A 22401-nucleotide genomic window follows, 5' to 3' on the forward strand; every position below is an offset into this window, starting at 1 on the left:
CGAGAAAATCAGGGCAAAAAAAAAACACTACATGCATAGATTTCTAGACAAACAATTAATTGGTAAACACCTTTGCAGCGACACGGCCCCAGTATCCCACGCGTAAAGTGACGAGGAATGGGTTGGTTTCTGAAATACCAAATTAGTTTTGGTATATGAAATAAAACCAACAACACGAGCTGTCGTTATGTCGTGTATTCCATCACGACAATCCGAATGTCGTGATGGTCATGGAATACACTGTATTAGACGAACGGGAAACACGATGTCGTTTTACTCGTGCTGTACATACATATGGCTAAATGTCAAAACATGTTTCGCCTGACGTCAGCGGAAACAGGTGCATGGTCGGGATATAGAAATAACTTGCGTCTAACTGGTTCAAATTAATAATATGGCGGAGCTTTCGATTTTCTCAATGTGCGCATTATAGCTCATTCTGAAATTCGATATCTGGGTTATTAAGCATCATAAAAATAAACAATTAACCTTATGTGGGATACTTTATCGATGCGAATATATATTTGATGTAGCTTTGCATTTTCTTCCAAATAGCCATATAAAAGAAGATCGCCAAAAAATTTGTACGTACTCTCTGAACGTATAGGCTCTACGAAGAAGCTGTATAATTTTGTAAAACTTACCACTGTGCAATTACAAGAAAAATCAGGCGTCAGGTGTATTATAGCCTCACCGAAGAGCTGGACACTGAAATACAAATAGCGGATAAGGACATATCAAGTTCATATTCTCTACTGCTATTACTCACAAAGGTTCAGTTGAAAGAATTTGACCATAAATTGTTTCTATGTATACTAAAACAAGCTTTCTTCAATTCCTTTAAATACAGGTGTTAACATTCAACCGAATTTTCGTTGTTGATAGAGTTGCTTGAATTTCTCATGAGCAGTTCGTTGAAATATTTTATCAGAAGTATATAAGTATCCGGGTGACAAATTTTGACACACCCGTATACCTGCTCTCGTATGTGTATGAAGAAGATAAAAAAGAGTAAGCATAATCTTCACCAAGCTCGATCTTCCTAATTTACCAGATGCAATACTGATGATCTGCTAACGCTGTACAAGATTTGGATACTGATTTCATTCATTCGTTTAGAACATTCCTTATTTCCTTCCTAAACTATAGAAAACTGTTGACGTCTTTACCTGGGCAGCATGAATCAATCTTAATTTCGTACTTTATATATTTTCTTAGTTCTTGTGTGACTTGTAGGTCGGTGTACGGTTAAGCACTGACGTGATCAGTTGGAATCAATCCCCAATTGAGGAAAATTGACAAGACGCCGTAAATCACCAGTTACGTGTGATCATTTGCCACATATCGCACTGTCGTTGCTGCTCTAGTTTTACTCTCTGTGCTGTACGTCTATCACACTGTCTTCGCTGCTCTGGTTTTACTCTCTGTGCTGTACGTCTATCACACTGTCTTCGCTGCTCTGGTTTTACTCTCTGTGCTGTACGTCTATCACACTGTAGCTCCTCTGGTTTTGCACTCTGTGCTGAACGTCTATCACACTGTCATCGCTGCTCTGGTTTTGCTTTCAGTGCTGTACGTCTATCACACTGTCTTCGCTGCTCCCGTTTTACTCTCTGTGCTGTACGTCTATTACACTGCGACTGCTCCCGTTTTACTCTCTGTGCTGTACGTCTATCACACTGTCTTCGCTGCTCCCGTATTACTCTCTGTGCTGTACGTCTATTACACAGCGGCTGCTCCCGTTTAACTCTCTGTACTGTACGTCTATCACCCTGTCTTCGCTGCTCCCGTTTTACTCTCTGTGCTGTACGTCTTTTACACTGTGGCTGCTTCCGTTTTACTCTCTGTGCCGTACGCCTTAAATACACGTCTCGCCTTTCAGCATTTGTTAGGTCCAGTGCGTTGTGTGGCGATTTCAATCAACAGCGAAAGTTATCATTTCAAGGATGTGTCAAGGATATTCCTGTTAAACGCCCTCACTGTAGGTTTCTTTAAATCAGTATAACTCTTTTGTAAGTAAATATGGGCGGAATGTCTTAGAGTTTCTGAAGTTCTGCTTCACAAATGTGTTTAATACCGCTTACGCTATGGGGGACGTATATGCATCATGTTGAACGAAATCGCCATGTTCGATGTATGAACACTTGTAATCAAAGCCAAATACATATTTGTCACTGGATATTGTTCACTCAGTCTTATTTCAAATTTCCTTAGTTTTTTTGTGTTTCTGTGATTTTTGTTTTGGAAATTAGTTTTGGGATCATTCACCTGGATTGAGCTTGGTTACGTCTTTTATGCAGATAATATATGTTTGAGATAATGAAAGCGATTAATCTGATTCTTTAAAGGCAAAGAAAACACTAAAAAGTAAAAAATGGAAGTATGCATTCTGCAAATCCATGCATGAAATTGCTATCGGGCTGTTTGAATATGTCTTTGTCTTCGTTTAGAACATTCCTAGCGTCTGTCCAATTTCATTGAAAACTGTTGGCCGCCTCCCTTTGCATGAATTCGTCTTCATTTAATACTTAATTTACTTAGTTAGTTCTTTGGGATTGGCCATTATTGATTTGAAACGTTCATTTTGGTTGACCACTGTTTGGTATGCGAATGTCTATTTTTGAGATTTATATTTTTAACATTCTGAAGTCAACAGAAGGTATTGAGACAGCGCTCCGACAGACTAGTTTGTCCCCCCTCGACAGCTTCCCGGGAAGGTCATGACGACGCTACATCCAGACCAGACAGCTTCATTAACCATAGACATTACGACACTATATATATATATAAAGGGATGACGGGGCGACAAATAAACCACAATCAGGAACTACTACCTTCGCTGAGCAGTCGTATTATTCGTGTTGCTTTGTCACTAACACCAGCTGAATTAACACCGTTTGAGAAACATTTCTTTATTTTGGCTGACAATATTGACTATTCGTTTTCACAGCCAACTCTAGTCAGCCGCTCCTTGCTCCGCGTGGCTAGCTCTGCGCGGCTAGCACATTGTACCTGTTAAGGGCTATTTGTAATAATCCCCATCTTTTAACGTATTACGTACGTGATATCTCCAGTGGTGATATTTATTATGAAGTGTTAATATTTGTGAACCGCAGTTTAATTAGTTATTGTGTATCATGATCGGTTAAAAGTCCTGATCAACAGCCGCAACACTCTTAAATATATACATCACCTTAGCTACTGTGCCTATAAATATTTCATTAGTGACTTTCCGTAATGTCAGGACTTTCGGCAACTCAGATTCCCTTCATGTATGTATACATACATATAGACCTTGGAGGAACTGCAAGCACAAGATTCGTCCGCCACCTGTGCACTGTGTGCTGGTGGAAAACAAAAGGCACTCAGCTGGATAAATTTCAGGGTTGCTGGATGAATACCTTTTAGAAGTAAGTCTAACTAAACAACTAGTATTTTTGTCTAAATTCAATCCTTAACTTCACTTAATGCAAGTTAAAATATTTGACATAAAATTGTTTGAAACTTCAAAAAATGTTTTCTTAAAGGGAGCAGAGTTGGTAAGCTTTAATTAGACTTTAGAATGCCCTAAGGACATGCCCTAAATGCCCTAAGAGTTGTACACAGAATAGCGGTGTAGACGTACGTCGCTTTTCAAGGTTAAAAATCGTACTCTTTAAACCAGATTAAACCAGTGCCCTTCAGTAGGTATCTGACAAGCCTCCTGTCCTCGCTTGCATGCGATCACCCAGACCTCACTGGTCATGCGCAAACCCAATTCGATTATACAATGATAATCAAATTTGCTTATGAGATAACTGTACCAAGTCGTCAATAAGTAAGTGACATAGTTACAACAATATATCTGGGCCCGTATCCACTACTGATCAAGCCTACGTGAGATGTGCACACATAGTATACTCGGGTATACATTTTACTTGCATGAGGGTATATGACAAGAAAGATGATGGTATACAACACGATATACACCTGATAAACACGAAAATTGCGGCGACATGAACAATGGGGCGATAACAACACCGTTGTACATGGCATTGTTATCGTCATTCATGCACGTATATAAATAATGAAATCATTGTACCAGGATGCTATTGCTACTAGTGTTACTGCAGTGCACGAACAGTACGTCGGCCAGAATCCACATTTCCAGTGGTTGCATGTCCATTTGGATCCCTGGAATACCTAATGCATACCGGAAGTAAAATACGCCATACTCAAGAACTTTTCACTTGTATGATGGCGATCATTTTAATGGATGTAGGAAACCGGAGTGTCCAGGGTAAAGCGCCTTACCCTAGTTACTGACCTGCAGACATGGCATATTGGTGGACGACGGGCAAGGACGAATGTCATCCTCTGATTACTGTCACCAAGGTCACTATGAACAATAGGATATAATTAAGTAAGACGTACAGCTTAGAGCGAAAAATCAGAGAAGTGTAATAGTTGGCAAATGGTCAGACGTAATACGGCATCTTGTCAATATACCTCATTTAGGGTTTTATTCTAACTGTTCATATGAATGTATAAATAGTAGCCAATTGCGCACCCTCTAGCACCGTGGCTTAACATGAATTAGGTAAAGAGAATGTAGTTACGCTAACTTCAATTTATTAGACGTCACTGGTCTAAAATTACTTAAAATGCTGTGTTGTCATCACATTTAACATACAAGAACATTGAAACAATGCAAAGGCACCAGGCGTCTGGGACTAGAATCCTGTTTTATGCAGGAAGACCACGCATTTGTATGTTGTCCAGGTAATGTCATTTACCCCTTTCTTTACTATATATGTACTACAAAAGAACTGTCTCTAAGTAGTTTCTACTGTAGGCCTACGGTATTTGAGTGTTTGTTAGTCATCAGATCATTTTTATCACGCATGTAACAACCATTTAACATGTATATTAACTTCCATGGTGAGGTCATATCATAGAAACTGTATTTTCTTTTCTTCCAGGTATTAGAAGATATATTGACCTGCGAAAACTCTTAGGGACATCAAACCTGTTGAAAATGAACTGGCTACTGGGATGTGCTATTGCGGGATGTATCGTTGCTATGGTGACGGCCCACGTGAACTCACCCAGAGACAACGTTGACGTCACCGGATATGACGTCAAGAGGTCGCTAGGAGCGGCGTGCCGCTGTTGTACAACTCGTCGAGAACCGTCGTGCTGTAATGCTTGTGTGTTTCAAAACCGATCTCCCACACCTTTCTACACAGGGAAGAGGTCAGAAGACGACGAAGGGGTGTTTGATTACCACCATGAAGACAAGAGGGCCCGCTATAGGTCCCGCTTTCAGTGCGGCTGCTGCTTTACGCGCCGCCTTCGCTGGTGCTGCGACTCGTGTCGACGTCATTGGTACCGACCCGGCAAACGGTCCGGTGTGGAGGACATCCCGACATACGATGACTCGGACCTTTACTTGGAAACCGGAAATGGTCGTGATGACGCGATGACCTCTTTTTCTAACCTCTTGGACTCCTATGAACGCATTCCTCAGCAAGAAACAGATAAGAGCCTTGTGGATATTCCTGCATTTCCACTGGAGAACGTCAGAAAAGATTGCCTATGTTGTTTCCTATATGACACTGTTTCATGTTGCGATCGCTGTAAAAATGCCGTCTGACAAACAAAATTATTTTACATATTTGGCTCGGCTTTTTGCAAGTTTGGCTCATCACCGCCTCATTTTAAAAGTCTCAGCACGCAAATGGATTTCTTACATCCAACTCATCATATGTGGAGGATCATCTCATAGAACGCTTTGTGGATGTATATATATATATATATATATATATATATATATATATATATATATATATATATATATATATATACTTCATGACAAAAACCACGACAAGGCAAAAATTCCTGGCACCAAATATGACAAGCTGAATGAAATCTCCAAGAAACAAAGGTATAAGAAAACAAAATCCAGGCCTGATGAGGAACGGACAACGGACTTTCCAGCAATTGACATTAACCTTATTATAGCATGTGTATTCCTTTCGCCGTATCTCATGCGTGCGGGCATGGTACTTTTTGGTAGCGAAAACCCCCAGAAGTACTCACACTGTATTGTGAGAAGGAAAGGAAAGTCCGAGTGCATTATTTGGGTATACATGTTTTTCGCCGTTCTACCCATGTACAGAGTAAGGTGGCATAGAAAGTCCGAGTGGATGAGTAGAGTATTAGTAAATGTCCCTGTTTTGTGCTTGCTAAATTCCAACCATAATGCCAGAAGCAAACTAAAGTCCGAAATCGTTTGTTAGGTATATGTCTCTATTTTGTGGTTGCAAAAGTTTTCCTCACGACATCTTGTATAAAGTGAAAGAAAGTTCAAACGACTTTATTAGATATATTAACAGAAGTTCCTACAAGAAAACTTTACATTGTAAAAAGCAAAGTCCAAATGGAATAGCTAGATAGGCATACATGTAAAATGTCCTACGCAATGCGCCTTGAACACTTTCTGGCGTGATTGACGGCGCAAACTGTTTTATACAAAAACTACCAGATTTTTCCCCAAACCCTCACTGTAAGCCAGGCCAGCAGAACATCAGAAAGTGTTTGCCGTCGTCCTGCATGTGTCCAAACGGGACTGTATTTGTCACATGTTTGAAACATACAGAAATTACTTGCATGTCAACATGGTACATGTCGCTCGTTTGTACTGGCAAAAAATTTCGACGAGTTCTCACTCCTTACATATATGAAATCTGTTTTGGACTTCAGAAGTTGCCACAAAAATTCAATTGTGACATATTTGGATAGTCCGAGTGGTCAGCAGAAATTTGATTTTTGTCTTACTCAAGATTTTCAGACTAAATCCATAAATCCATATTTACACGATGGGATTTGGAGCTTAAGTGTTACTAGAGAAATGAAATTACTTTTTATGGCGTGCTTTTGCTTTTGGTAAAAATTACAGCTGCATTTTACTCCAATGAAATGATTTTTCACGCGCAGGATCATGTAATACAAGTCTCACTGTTTGAAAGTAGAAGTCCATGTTACAGAAAGAAAGAAAAAACTTCACAAAGATATAAAAAGAGTTTCAATTAGAAGTATAAAAATATGTATGTATATATCTTCTGTAACAATGGCCATGCAGAACAAAGGGATCACCTCCATTTCAACGTTTCCGACATTGATGTTGGAAAGTTACTATCGCATCCATGTTGAAAAACTGCTTGTGCCGATATGTATACTTCATACACTTGCTCATAGGAGAGTGGGGAGAGGGATTGTTTGGATCGTATATATAACTATACAGGCGCAGAACACATTTCACAGAAAAGGGCGCAAAAGCTTGTTTCGACGCATAGATTCACTTTTACTAAACACTGAACGGTACATATATTTACTATTTACCCTTTATGGTTGCGTTGTCAGGTATGGGTAGTAAGTAAATTCTTCTCTTACACCAGACTTATAGATATTGTAGGACCAGTTTTACGAACGAACGAAATCAGACATAATAGCGAGAAAGTGACTTTAAATGACAAACTTCCTCGGTTTTTACGTTTTACAAAAAAGTACGATAATTAATACATCGACGGGTGGATATCTGGTGCCTGAATATTTATACACTACAACCCGTGTTTCTCTTTGTCTGTGGCCAGATAAGATCTTTAGCTACAAGAAGCAGCTCTGTTTGTCTGTTCGTTCGGTCATTCGGTCAGTCGGTCATATTGCTGTCATCCCATCTTTTAACATGGCCTATTCTCTTTAGAGAGTGGCCCAAGTAAAGGCAACAAGAACCCTTTTTTGCAGAATGTCGTAGCTATTACGAATTTACATCTGTTGACCAAAAACATCAACGTCCAAATTTCGTCTAACTACATGACTGAGAAGAAAAATCCAGCGAGAGGTGAAATGCTAAATAGCTGAGAACAGCTGAAGAAGTAAGCGAAAAGGTTGATTACGGTTTTTAGTTGACATTTTGGGTTTCTCTGGAAAGCCGTTTTCATTCATTTAGATTCTGTTGCTAATAGTCCGATCTAATGGACTTGAAGTACTGAACAGCAGGCTTGGGAGCAGAAAACTGCCGGAAGGAGAAAAGTGGAAACAGATCGTTACTGTAATCTATTTCAAGCTCAGCAAGAAGATATTTTCGGGTCAGAAAAGATAGGAGATTTGAATTAGTTTTTAGAAGCAAGTTTGACTTTTGTGAATCTGAATGTCAGTAATTTGGGTTGCCATTATGTAATCGACCTGCTTAAAATCTTGCTGCCACAGACACGTTTCAGAACGTGGCCTCTCAGATTTTCAGCTTAATCCTGCTGTTGTTCAAAATGCTATAAAAGACATACAGCAAAGAGAGTAATCCAGAGCAGCAACGAAAATTAGCAAATGGTCACACGTGACTGGTAAAATACAGCCTCCTGCCAGTTTACCTCGGTTAAAGTTTTATTCTAACTGTGCATATAAATGCATAAAGCATAAAGAATTTACGTAGCAAATTACACGCCTAGCACCATGGCTTCAGCAGAATTGGGTAAAAAAAGCAGTGATGTTAATTTCAATGTATTAGACGTCACTGGCCTAGAATTCTTCAAAGTGCCGTGTTGTCATCACATGTAATATAAATCAACATTATAACAATGCAAAGGGAACAGGCCTCAGAAACCATTAAAGACGTATTTCGGGTTAAATTTTGGTACAATTTTACGCCATATGCTGTTAAGTCATATGATTATTAAGTCTGACGTCAACACAGCACTTATATAATTCTAATTGAATATATTATTCAATATTGAATATTATATTGAATAATTCTAGATCAATAACATCTAATAAATTGCAATGAACTTACAAGTCGCTACTATTTATGGATTTACATGAGTTATATTAAAACCCAAACTGCGGTAAATTGACAAGAGGCCAGATTTTACCGGTTACGTGTAACCCTTGCGTACTAACACACTTTCACTGACGGTTGAGGGCGAACTCTTAAATTCAATGAGAATTTAAAATCAATTACACGTCAATAAACCATCAATCAGCTAAACATTCAGTCAGGCAACTAGCCAGAGTCAGCCAATCAGCTAGTCACGGAGTCACTCAGTCAACCAGTGAGATAGTCAATCTACTAGTCAGAGCTAGTCAGTCATCCAGTGAGATAGTCAGTCAACTAGTCGGAGAGTCGGTCTGTCAACCAGTGAGATAGTTACTCAGTCAACCAGTGAGATAGTCAGTCAACTACTCGGAGAGGCAGTCAATCAACTAGTCAAATAGCCATTCAGCTAGTCAGAGAGTCAGTCAGTCAACTAGTGTGCCAGTCAGTCAGTTAGTAAGTCTGTTAGTAAACCAGTGAGTCAGTCAGTTGGATAATCATTATTATGATTTTTTCTTGGGAGTCGGGTGGGGGTGGGTGAGGGGGGGGGGGGGGGTTGTACCTATACCTATCTGTGCACCGCCTGTTGATATATAACTAACAATTTTGGATTATAGCCTATCTGTGTATCGATCTGTTGTAATTTAAACTTCTGTTTGTGACGTTTTGTCATTAAAATTGCTTTCTCAATGTTGAGTTTTCGGATGCTTCTATTTTAGGATGTAATTGCTCATACGTTGGTTTTGTAATTTATATATTTATTTATATATTTGATTGGAGTTTTACGCTGTACTCAAGAATATTTCAGTTATACGATGGCGGCCAATGGTGCATTGGAAGAAACCAGGCACGACCATCCGTAGGTTGTTGATAGACCTTCCTGCGTACGAACAACTGACAAGGAAGCCAACATAAGCTAGACTTGAACTCACAGTGACCGCATTGGTGAGAGGTTCCTAGGTCCTTGTACGGCACACTATCAACTAAAGGCCAAGGAGACCCCAATTGATTTATTTATTTATTTATTGATTGGTGTTTTACGCCGTACTCAAGAATATTTCACTTATACGACGGCGACCACATTTATACGGCCACCGTTATGGTGGGTGGAAACCGGGCAGCACGGGGGACCACGTACGGCCGGAGAGGAAGCCAGCATAAGCTGGACTTGAACTCACAGCGACCGCATTGGTGAGAGACTCCTGGGTCATTAAGCTGCGCTAGCTGGCTAACCTACTGAGCCACGGAGGCCCCGACACCCCTTTTGGTTTTGTAACTTCTATAATCGCCGGAGTTATTTTGTGGGCGAAGGAGCAATTATTAAAGTCAGATTTAAGCAGTATATTAACTGCGAAGGCACTTGATATGTTTTTGTCATTCAAAATGATGGTGCACTGAGACGTCTATCGGTATATATTAGACCAACACGCCAGATATTTAATAAATTTGGTCAGTGTAACATTCACGAAATTATTTCAGTGTGGAGATAACCAAAAAGGTGTTTATAAAGAGGACCAGGATATTATTCTGATGGCGAATAATCCACCCAGAGATTTTGGGACCAAATTTATTCCCTCCCCAAGGCGAGCACTCTTACGTCTCGTGTCAGAGAATCGCGAGCTGAGCTGAAGAGAGTTAGCGTTCTCACACAATTTGGTTTGTCTTCATCTAATAGCACCATAGTAATAGCCTGAGGCGCAGGAACGGCGCCACTCCAAAAATGGACACAATTTAATTTCCTTTGCTAGTATTTCCTCTAAAAAAACATTAACTAAATTTGCATGGTCCCGGAATTGTCTTGTTTTGAAATGGATTTTGTTTTTCAAGAGCTCATCATGCCATCAGTTTTACCGGCACTACAAATAGGACGTGTCGGTGTTGTGAAATGACGATAAAATGTACAGTTTTAGAAGAACTTTCTTAACTTCATTTGATTTTGTTTAGGTTCTCCTGTGTGAATGAAAAATAGGAAGCCTGTCGTATTGTTGTATTGGAACAAAAATTACTCTCTTGTTCTAATTCATTCAGTACAAATATGGTACCAGTATCATACTCCTAAATTTGATGAAGTTTGATAAATGTGTGGTGGATTCAGTTTTTTGGATTCTCCTAGTATTTCGACTTGCAGAGGATCTTCACGTGTGGACTGACATTCAAATTTTGGTAGCATTCTAAAATTTAATGAAACAAACAAGTCACTATTTAAACGACCAAAATTTTATCAATATCATTTTGAACCCTATTACATCGACGGCAGTTGTGGTAATGCATGTGTTGCACTGGACCATGTGCTCAATCCGGTTTTAAGTCAGTTCAGGAATCTGTACCTTCACACAGTCAAATTTAGGGCAGCTCATTAAATAGGAAAAGTAATCAAAATTTGATCCAGTTACCGTTCATAGAGCACAGGTAAACTGGTTCATGTTTTGAGGCGATTTAACTTTAAATCACATGGTTTGGAAAATGGTCGGGCGATTATAAACCTGGAGCGTCCACTACGGCTGGTATACGAATGTCTGTTTTGACTCTTAGTTCTACCACACGCCAATACCAGATTTAAGGATCCCTCCATGGGATCACACAAGCAAAGTCAAATTGACTCAAACCCATATTCTCATTAACCAGATTAATTCTTCTTTCCGTGTGAAGGTGGTAATAGTTGTCACACGATTCTTCTACTAAGAAACGGCAATGATAGCTTTTAAATTTGTTTCACAAAGCAATCATATTTTAAAGAGAGTCGTAAACATGGTGAGACTATAGCCATTACAAAAAATTATTTATATTTATTTCCTTATTTTAACATTCAGGTATTCACTATTTTGTATTTGTTTACTTATAGTTTTAATAGTAAACAAGACGACAGCGATCGACAGACAAAAGCATCCGTCAAGCTGTAACCTTGCATAGTCACACAAGTTCAACAGGCCCAGCGAGGCTTTAGGGACACTGGCATGGTTTTAGAACAAATTACATTTGTTGGAAACTTGTTTGTCACTTAGACCTTTCAGACATTTTGGTCAAGGACATGCATTTGACCAGTCACAAGTGCAAATAGGTCGCAGGAAGTGTTATACATTAGCTACATCCGTCCAGTTTCATTGTGGCCAAATGACCTGTTAATTGGTTTCTTGGTGAATCGAATGCGGTTTCTAACGTAGTAACGAAGCAGGGTAGAGAGACTTCCGTCGTGTTGGAATGGCACTTCCTGTACAGGAAGGCGCCCCTTCCAACAGGCACAGTCCGATGGTATATGGACCCATTGTGGCTGACCACCGGGCTTAATGGAATCACTATTTGACGTCCAGAATATGTGGATTTCAAGGTGACCGTGGGTGCTAGAGAGAAACTTTCCGGTGTTTCTCAATTGGTTCTCTAGGTATAAATTTTCGGCTGACAGCATTTAGAAAAATGTGTACAGAAAATCTGTTGTTAACAGGTGGCTGAAAACAACACAAGTTTGCACCTTTCAGTGTGTACGTCGGGTCGTAGACATTACTATTGGACAGGATCAAGTTCATATTAACTTCGTTAGCGATCGTGTTGAGGGCTAATCATGTCTCTAAAGCGTTATACAGAGCGCAATTGCTTATGTCACAGGACAGTCACACAAGGCGACATCACAATGGTGCCCTGCTAGACAAGTATGAAAAGAAAATATGCATAACAACGTCTCAAAGTTCAGCTACAACCTAATGCACTCATTTCAGGATGACATTCCAAAGCATTTATTGGCTTGCCACATAAAATCCATTCGCGTTATAGCAACACTTACTGTCACAGGTTTGAGGGTATTTTGCCTTCTCTATGTACGACCTTTTTACTGCTGATAACCATCGTAACCATTTTACATTCTCACAGCTTTCACAAGCTGTCGTTTCACTGTTATCTTTACCTATGCTAAGAATTGTGGGTATTGATTTTTAATGGCTTCCAATGAGGGTAGAAAAGAAGGCTGTGAAACATCGTGTGAGAATTCTCGCTAATCCTCGCCATGCAGTCCAGCTAGAAATTTCTGATCGGCCATCTGTATACAGGTACTATCCGTGCGTGTACAGACCCATACATCTTCTTCTCATCAACTCCGTTCTTCTACTCCAAATGATTTTCCTGATAGTGGCAGGAAAAAGCAGATTGCATGTGTAGTTGTGCAGAACGCATTATGTCCTCGCTGCACACAGAGCTGTAAGAGACCGAACGATGATAATCAAGTTTTTTATGACCGGTGCAACAGGCCGATAACTTGAAAGGTTGCTTTTTTCATCTTTCCAGACAAAGGATCAAGACATTCATTTATATACGATTGCTCTTTTGTAGTTCCACATTTCACCTGGCGCTGCATTATTTTTCAAAAACCCCCAAGTTGTAAATATGGCCTGTTTCCAAATAATACCAGACGTTGAGTGTGGCTAAGATGGGCACTGGATAATGTGTAACCTGACGGCAGAATAATGAAGTTACAGGCCAATTGAGAGGGTTTCCTCAGACCTATGTCAGTTTTACATACTCGACAACACTTGGTGCTGCCTACTTGTATCTAATCTAGTCCCCCCCCACAAAAAAAAATCCATTAAAATGTCGACATACGTTTAACGTTAAGTCCTGGACGTTCTTATATGACAAAGGATGACTGTCAAAATATGCGTTTGATGACGTCAGGTTTGATGACGTTTTGAACGGGCACAGATATTGGCTTTGCGCACAAAACTATCATATGTTGACAATCATCCTCCCTTTTGACAGGTGAAAACAACCTGAATACCAATTACATGCTTTTTGCCAAATTTTTTATTTCCTTTTTATCTCCAGGTAATGGTATATTTTCATCGTTTACCTTTACCCTTCTTCATGAGGCACTGGACTGTTTCGTGGAGGCGGCCATTAGCCAGATTCTCTGCAAAAGGACAGAGATAAAATGAAGCCTCTTGCTGATAATGTCGCGGCGTCGGGGCTAACTCAGACTGTTTGGTGAGTTCAAAAGAAAATCATCAGTGAGAAAACGCGTTCTCGTGGAGATAATGGATTGGAAACCGGACTAAACTTCCGGTCTGTCTACGGAAAACGCCCACCGAGGGAGACTTTGTTTACAACGTGTAAACGTTTTCAGTAAAATTGGAACAGAAACGTCAATGTCAGGCTTATTTGAATTCTTTTCAAAATGTGTCTCAAAGACACTATGCAAATGTGAACTTCATCTGCTAAGGTTTACTCGGCGGGTTTTTCGTCATAGGGATAGGCTTGTATGCCTTTCAACACTCTCTGGGAAAATGTTCGACACTAACGTTAATACCGGGCTCATCTGCTAATCCGCTTTTGAACAACCGGGCCCTGAAAATCAATTGTATACATTTTCCTCATTTTTTTCCATTTTCTGATCAGGTAAATATACTTTCTTCACCTTCTTGCCTTTCCCCTCCCTCACCCGACACTGATGTGTTTCGTGGAGGCGACCATTAGCGTGAATACCAATAAAGGACAGAGATAGAATAAAGCCTCTTGATGTCGCGGCGTCGGGGCTAACTCAGACTGTTTGGTGAGTTCCGGATAACACCATCAGTGAGAAAACGCGTTCTCGTGGAGATAATGGATTGTAAACTGGACTAAACTTCCGGTCTCTCCACGGAAAACGCCCACCGAGGGAAACTTTGTTTACTACGTGCAAACGTTCTCAGTAAAATGGGGACAGAAACGTCAACAGGAAAGTCAGTGTCAGGTTTGGGAGAACAGGAAAACAAGCGTCACTGGTGTTTGCCAGAGTGTGCTGCTTTTGATTCGCTTGTGGGGAAAACAGGAATTTTGATCAAAACGAAATAAATAAGGCACCTACTCCTAAAAATTCCTTGAAATATTCTTCTGTCTAGAGAAGTTTTACTGGTTCTGGTCTTTCAAAATGTGTCTAAAGACACTATGTAAATGAGAACTTCATCTGCTAAGGTTTCACTTGGTAGGTTCTTCGCCAAAGAGATAGCCTTGTAGGCCTTCCACCACTGTTTGGAAAAACGTTGACAGAAACAATGAATGTTCATCCAAAACAGAATACAATCCATCTAGCATCAGTTGAAACAGAACGCTGGGCGGCATTGTTTTAACTCGACGTTAATTATCCTTCAAACTTCTTACAAACTAAATACTACAAAAGCTGCAAAAACTATCTGGCTTTCGTTTGGTTTCTAATTTCCGCACAAACACCTTTAAACATCCAGACAATTTTAGTCGTGTTAATCAATCAGTTCGCAAAACCGATTCTGTGCCAGTTTTTAATTCTGGAAAAAAACTCCTTTGTCAAATGTAGTTAATCTACTGCAAACATTCACCGCCCACTCTGTGTGAGTTTTGTTATACAAGTCATTCCAAAGCACAATAGATATGCCCCTATGGTAACGGGATTGGTGAGTTATTTTGCAGAGAGCTAACACAGCACATTGAATACACGGCAATGAAAAAAAACCGATTATACAAAGACACGAACGATTGCATTGTGTGGCTCGAAATGATGAATACAACAAAAAACCAAATGGGTTCGTTGTTTTCTGTATCTGAGAGTTTATAAAGACATTTAATTTACACATGATTTCGATAATATGAGGACTGCTTTTGTATGACACAGAGTGTTCTTATTAAAAGATCGTAACTGGAATATTGTTGAAAACTATTGTAGCTGTGACATTTGTCATCAGCCTATAAACCTAATGATAGCTTTGCGAAAAGGAGCCATAATATATTATATGTACATGGATCTATGTCAACATTTGCTAAATCAATCATTGATCCATCGAACGACGACCTTTCCCTGTCATTGACGACAAGACTTTCTTTCACAAGTTTGCAGGTTCGACTCCACGTTCCGGCCTACTCGGTTCCGGCCTTACGAATTGACATTTTCTAAGCATCTGGCTTTGTCCGGCTTTGACACACTCCGTCTGTTCTCATATCCGCCGTCGAATATGTGATATATTCTGGCATGTTATTGTAAAACACAGTACATGCAATGGTCTACATCCAGGATATTCACTTCATTTTCGACCACAAGGTATATTTATAATAGCAAATCCAAGCAATTGCGTTTAAATAAATATACAATACAGCTATAGGCAGTATCATTATATGGATCGCTTCCTTATTTATATATCTCATCGTTACTCCAAAATGTTTCACATTTGGCTGTCAGGTTTTTGGGCGAAGGGAAATGGAGTGATTATGCTGTAAATCAGAGCCATATGTCAAGTATCTAACAAACCTTTTCATCCAAAGCCCTCGGCGTCATTTATCCGACCGACACTTTATTGCCAAGACATTGTCGATACGGCTTGCAGGATATCAGCCAAACACAAATCACCTTTTCCCATTATATGACGGCGATTTCAAGTTTGTGGATGAAGAACACCGGGCGCCATTTGATGAGGTTTAATATAGTTGATGGATCTATCCAATGGTGATAAATTTCAGATGGATTTCCGAGGTGGAGAAGCTCTTCAGGGGGCGTTGCAAAGTTTCTCTGGGGTAACTTTGTCAACAACATATAGCAAAGAGATATGTCAGTTTTAATGCAGTTCAGTAAATACAGCAAAAATAATCAAACCTATATATCCCAAAAATTTCACCCTGTTACTGTTCACAGTGAACAGATAAACCGGCTCAGGCTTTGAGACTGTTCAAGCCACATCCTATATCAACGCAAATACCAGATTAAATGACGCCGGCTTGGATTTACACAATTAAGTAACGTCAAACTGGCTCAAAGCCATATCCGCATAAATCTTCTATCTGTGTGAAACTGGTAATTGTTGCCACACTGTCGTCCTACTAAGAATAGCACTGATACTTTTGAAAGTACTTTAACAACGCCATCGTAAACCAAAAGAAATGATAAAAATGGTAAATAGTAAATAGTAGTTACGATCAACACCGACCTTTAACACCAAATTAATTAACTTACTTAGACATTTAGGTATTTACTAACCTATGTATTTACTTATTGTTTTTATCATAAAATCAACACAACAACGTTCGACGGGCGAAAGCCTCCAGCAAGCCGTAATCTTCCGTATAGTTCTATATTGCTTTACCACTTCTGTGGGCTAACAAGTACAAATTCAACCAACCGAGCGTTGCTTCAGAGACACTGGCATGGTTTTGTACAAATTACATTTGTTGGAAACTTGTTTGTCACTTAGACCTTTCAGACATTTTGGTCAAGGACATTCATTTGACCAGTCTCAAGTGCAAACAGTGCACCGGAAGTTTTATACATTCGTTACAACCGTTCATTTTCTTTGTGAAATCGAATGTGGTTTACAACATAGTCACGCGACCGAGGAGAGTGACTTCCGTCGTGTTTGAATGGTACTTCTTGTACAGGATAGCGCCACTTCCAATAGGTATAGTCCGATGGTATTTTGACTGACCATCGGGCTTAACGGTGGACGATTACGATTTGAGATAGAGAAAATGTAAATTTCAAGGTCACCGTGGATAACACAGAGGAACTTTTCATTGCTCTCCAGTTGGTTCTGTACGTACAAATGTTCTCCAGTCAGTTCTGTACGTACAAATGTTCTCCAGTTGGTTCTGTACGTACAAATGTTCTCCAGTTGGTTCTGTATGTACAAATGTTCTCCAGTTGGTTCTGTACGTACAAATGTTCTCCAGCTGGTTCTCTACGTACAAATGTTCTCCAATTGGTTCTGTACGTACAAATGTTCTCCAGTTGGTTCTGTACGTACAAATGTTCACCAATTGGTTCTGTACGTACAAATGTTCTCCAGTTGGTTCTGTACGTACAAATGTTCTCCAGTTGGTTCTGTACGTAATGGCTGGAAATACACGGAACTGTTGATACTGCACCTTGCAATGTGTACGTGCGGGTTTTAGCATTGATGGGTTTTAGACATTATTCTTGGTCAGGATCAAGTTCATGGTAGCGATCGCGTTTAGAGCTAACCATATCTCTGAAGCATTAGACAGGTTGTAATTTCTTCTATCAAGGGATAGTCACACGAGGCGACATCGCGATAGTGCTTTGACGTTCTCTAGTAATAAACCATGAATACGGCTTGTTTTGAAAACTGCTGTAAACAGAAACCTGGCAAGTATGAAACGGAAATGTGCATAACAACCTCTCAAAGTTCTACGTCCTTCATTACCTTGCCTTTCACGTTGCAACAACAACCAGATACTAGTATCTTTGAGGATATTACGCCTACTGTATGTACCACCTTCTTGATATTTTTTTTCACGACGTTCAGAAAATTGGTCGTTTCACTGCTATATTTACCTGCGCTAAGAATTGTGGGTGTAGCTTTATAATAGCGTTGAATGATAGCAAAGAACAAGTCTGCGAAAATCCTGTCAACTGCAGCAGAATTCTCGCTAAGCCTCGCCATGCAGTCCAGCCAGAAAGTCTGAGCGGTCATCTGGATACAAGTATCATCCGTGCGTGTACAGATCTATATATCTTGCCTTCATCAACTCCGTTCTTCCACTCCATATGATTTACCTTATCATGGCAGGGAAGGAAAGATTGCGTGTGTAGCTGGGCAGAACGAATTATTTCCCCGTTACAAAAGTTAGAAGAGACCGAACCGTTGTTATCAAGGGGTTAGGGCCGGTGCATGGAAGGCTGCTTTTAGTTCTTTTATATACTATTGTACTAATGGTGAATGAAAATGAAAATGGGCTTCTTCAGACTCATGTTAATTTTCCATAACCAACAATGTTAACGCTTAATGGTGTAACTCAACTCTAAACCTTAAATGGTCTATAAACAGCTGTCTGTACTTAACCCAGCCCACCAGAAAGCCGCCATAAAAATCTGGAAGTTTTTAGATGAAGAAGGCTGAATGTAAGAACGTGCGTTTAGTTCAACGGGCACGTACAGCCTTTGTTGTGGAGTTTGTACACAAAACCATGCACACAAAAAACACTTGTGTTATATAAATACAGACTTGTGTCCATTCCAGTAAAAATTTTGAGTCATATTTTAACAAATCTATGTTGTATTGAATTAAGATAAGGTCTAGTGTTGAAAGAAATGAAAACAAGATGTGTTGGATGTTGTACACAATGCTTGTGTTGCAAGACACAACTTCTTCTTGTATCAACACTAGTTAGGTTGATATGCAGAATTTACCTCATTAGGGCTCAACAAGTTTTTGTTTCGTTATTTTGTAAGACTTCACATTATTTTTACCCCAAAATGTGCTGGTGTCCCATATTTCTGTGTTATTGTGCTAGATTTCAACACACATGTTTTTGTGTGTATTCTGTTGACAGTCATCATCTTTTGTCACAGGTGACAACACCCAGGAACCAGTCGTTCCAAAGAGCTTCAATCTTAATACCGGTTTTGGTCTAATGCAAAACCAAAGGCACTTTTGTCGACACTAACATTAATACCAGGCTCAGCTTGCTAATACACTTTTGAACGACTGAGCCCTGAATATCAGTTATATACATTTTGATAATTTTTTTTCCATTTTCTAATCAGGTAAATATACTTTTTTTCACCTTCCTGCCTTTCTCTTTCCTCGCCCGAGACTGGTGTGTTACGTGGAGGCGACCATTAGCGTGAACACCGGTAAAGGACAGAGAAAAAATGAAGCCTCTTGCTGATAATGTCGCAGCGTCGGGGCTAACTCAGACTGTTTGGTGAGTTCCGGATAAAACCATCAGTGAGAAAACGCGTTCTCGTGGAGATAATGGATTGTAAACCGGACTAAACTTCCGGTCTCTCCACGGAAAACGCCCACCGAGGGAGACTTTGTTTACCACGTGTAAACGTTCTCAGTAAAATGGGAAAAAAGAATTAGCAGTTTTGGTCCTTGTGCAAAACGAAATAAACAAGCACCTACTCCTAAAAATTCCCTGGAATACTCTTCTTTCTTGAGAAGTTTAACTGGTTCTGGTCTTTCAAAATGTGTCTGAAGACACTATGTAAATGAGAACTTCATCTGCTAAGGTTTCTCTTGGTGGGTTCTTCGCCATAGAGATAGCTTTGTAAACTTTCCACCACTGTTTGGAAAAACGTTGACAGAAACAATAAATGTTATCCAAAACAGAATACAATCCATCTAGCATCAGTTGAAACAGAACGCTGGGCGGCATTGTTTTATTCGCCGTTAATTATCCTTCAAACTTCTCGTAAGCTAAATAAAACAAAAGTTGCAAAAACTATCTGGCTTTCGTTTAGTTTCTAATTTCCGCACAAACACCTTTAAACATCCAGACAATTTTAGTCGTGTTAATCAATCAGTTCGCAAAACCGATTCTGTGCCCGTTTTTAATTCTGAAAAAAAAAAACCATTTATGACAAATATTATTATTCTACTGCAAACATTCACCGCCCACTCTGTGTGAGCTTTGTTATACAAGTCATTCCTCAGCACAATATACATCCGTATGGTAACGGAATGAGCTAACACAACACTTTCAATACACGGAAATGAAAAAAAAAAAACGTCATTGTGAAAAGACACGAACGACTGCAGTGTGTAGCTCGAAGTGTTGAATACAACAAAAAAACAAATGGGTTCGTTGTTTTCTGTATCTGGGAGTTTATAGACATTTAATTTACACCATAATATCAGACTCTGTTTCTATGACACAGAATGTTCTTAATAAAAGATCGTAAATAGAATATTGTTGAAAACTGTTGTAGCTGTGATATTTGATTTATTTATTGATTGGTGTTTTACGCCGTACTCAAGAATATTTCTCTTATACGACGGCGGTCAGCATTATGGTGGAAGGAAACCGGACACAGCCCACGGGAATCCCGCGACCATCCGCATGTTGCTGACAGACCTTCCCACGTACGATCAGAGAGGAAGCCATTATGAGCTGGACTAGAACTCACACCGACCGCTCTGGTGAGAAACTCTTGGGTCATTACCCTGCCCTAATGTTCTAACCAACTGAACCACGGAGGCCCTGCTGTGATATTTGTCACCAGTTTATAAATCTATATGATAGCTTTGCGGAAAAGAGCCATAATGTTTTGTATGTACATAGATCAATGATCCATCGAACGACGACTTTTCCCCGTCTTTGACGACTAGACTCTCAGGAGTCCGGGGGCTCGAATCCAGTTCTGGTTTGCTCGGATCCGGTCTTACGCCTTGACATTTTCTACGAAAATCTGAAATATTCTGGAATGTTGTCGAAAAAAAAAACACAGTACATGCAATGGTCTACAACCAGTATATTCATTTCAGTTTCGACCACAAGGTATATTTATACCACCCTTACATCCAACCTACTTTTAACAAATCAAAACAAGTGTAGTCCTTGTCAGTAAGGATCACCCTTTATTTATTAATTTCATTGATGCTCCAAAATCAGTGAGGTGGGTGAGGGGGGGCGAGGGGAGGCGAGTGGCGCAATAACCCAGGAGCTCCCACTAATGCAGTACCTGTGAGATCAAGTCCAGGTCATCCAGGCTTTCTCTCCGGTCGTATATGGGAAGATCTTCCAGCAATCTGAGATTGGTCGCGGATATTCCCATGGCTCCCACAACCATTTTAAGTGCGGCGTTAAACACCAGTCAGTGAAATAAAAAAATAAATACCCAGGGCTATGAAGACCACATTTTCCTCCAGCCTAAGCCCAAAAGTTATCAGATTCCATGACTTCCTCTATGACACGTTGTAGTAAGGAAATTACCCATGTCTCCAGTGAATGCCATACTTTATCTGAAACATGTAAAATTCCTCTTTCTTAAACAAAAGAAACTCACATTATATGTTTGGTTTGGAATCTAAGATCAATTCCTTCCATTTTCGGATATACATACCTTATGCGTTTGTGACACAGTGATAAAACTGGTAAAAAAATATTTGGATTTTTTTCAGAATCTAATATAGATTGCAAGCCCGTTTATCTTTTTCTGATGCAGTGATATAAGCCTTAGTGAACCAAAATAAGCCGGATCTGATCCGCCAAAATTAGTGGCCTTAATTAGATCGGCTCGGTTTAGCACGGGTTCGTTATATAAACGCAAAACGGAATTGCCGGCACGGATGCACATTAATTCCCCGAAAAGACAGGGGCATGGTCGCGCCCCCTGTATGTGAATAAAATCTTAGATCTATAGTTCGACGTGTGAGAGCAAGCTGCCATAAATTGGTGAAATGAACGGAACCGGCTACAAAGCCGGATCTTTTAAGTGTTTTTAAATGTAGGCTAGTGTAGGCTGTATGGACACTCACTGTACAGAGCGCGGTCCAATCTCATGAAGTTAGATCTAGTTCGCGTTAACAAAGCTGCATGACTTGTGGCTTATACTAGATCTGAAGTAATACCCGTTATCGATCTCTTTTCTTCTTCCAATACAATTCATGCTTCTGCTTTGGAGAGGGGGCCATTGGACGGACGTGAAAACAGGTGTACATGTAGGCGCAGATCTGGTGATTGACACATCAGTAAAGGGACAGCCTTGAATGAGAGAAGTTCTCATTTTAGATGTATGTGTGGAAACAGACATTGTATACCAGCCATAAACCCGGCTGAATGTTCCCGGTCAATAATCGCAAGGACAATTCCCAAAACGAACACAA

The sequence above is a fragment of the Liolophura sinensis genome, chromosome 8 (genome assembly GCF_032854445.1).
Source record: "Liolophura sinensis isolate JHLJ2023 chromosome 8, CUHK_Ljap_v2, whole genome shotgun sequence".
NCBI lineage: Eukaryota > Metazoa > Mollusca > Polyplacophora > Chitonida > Chitonidae > Liolophura > Liolophura sinensis.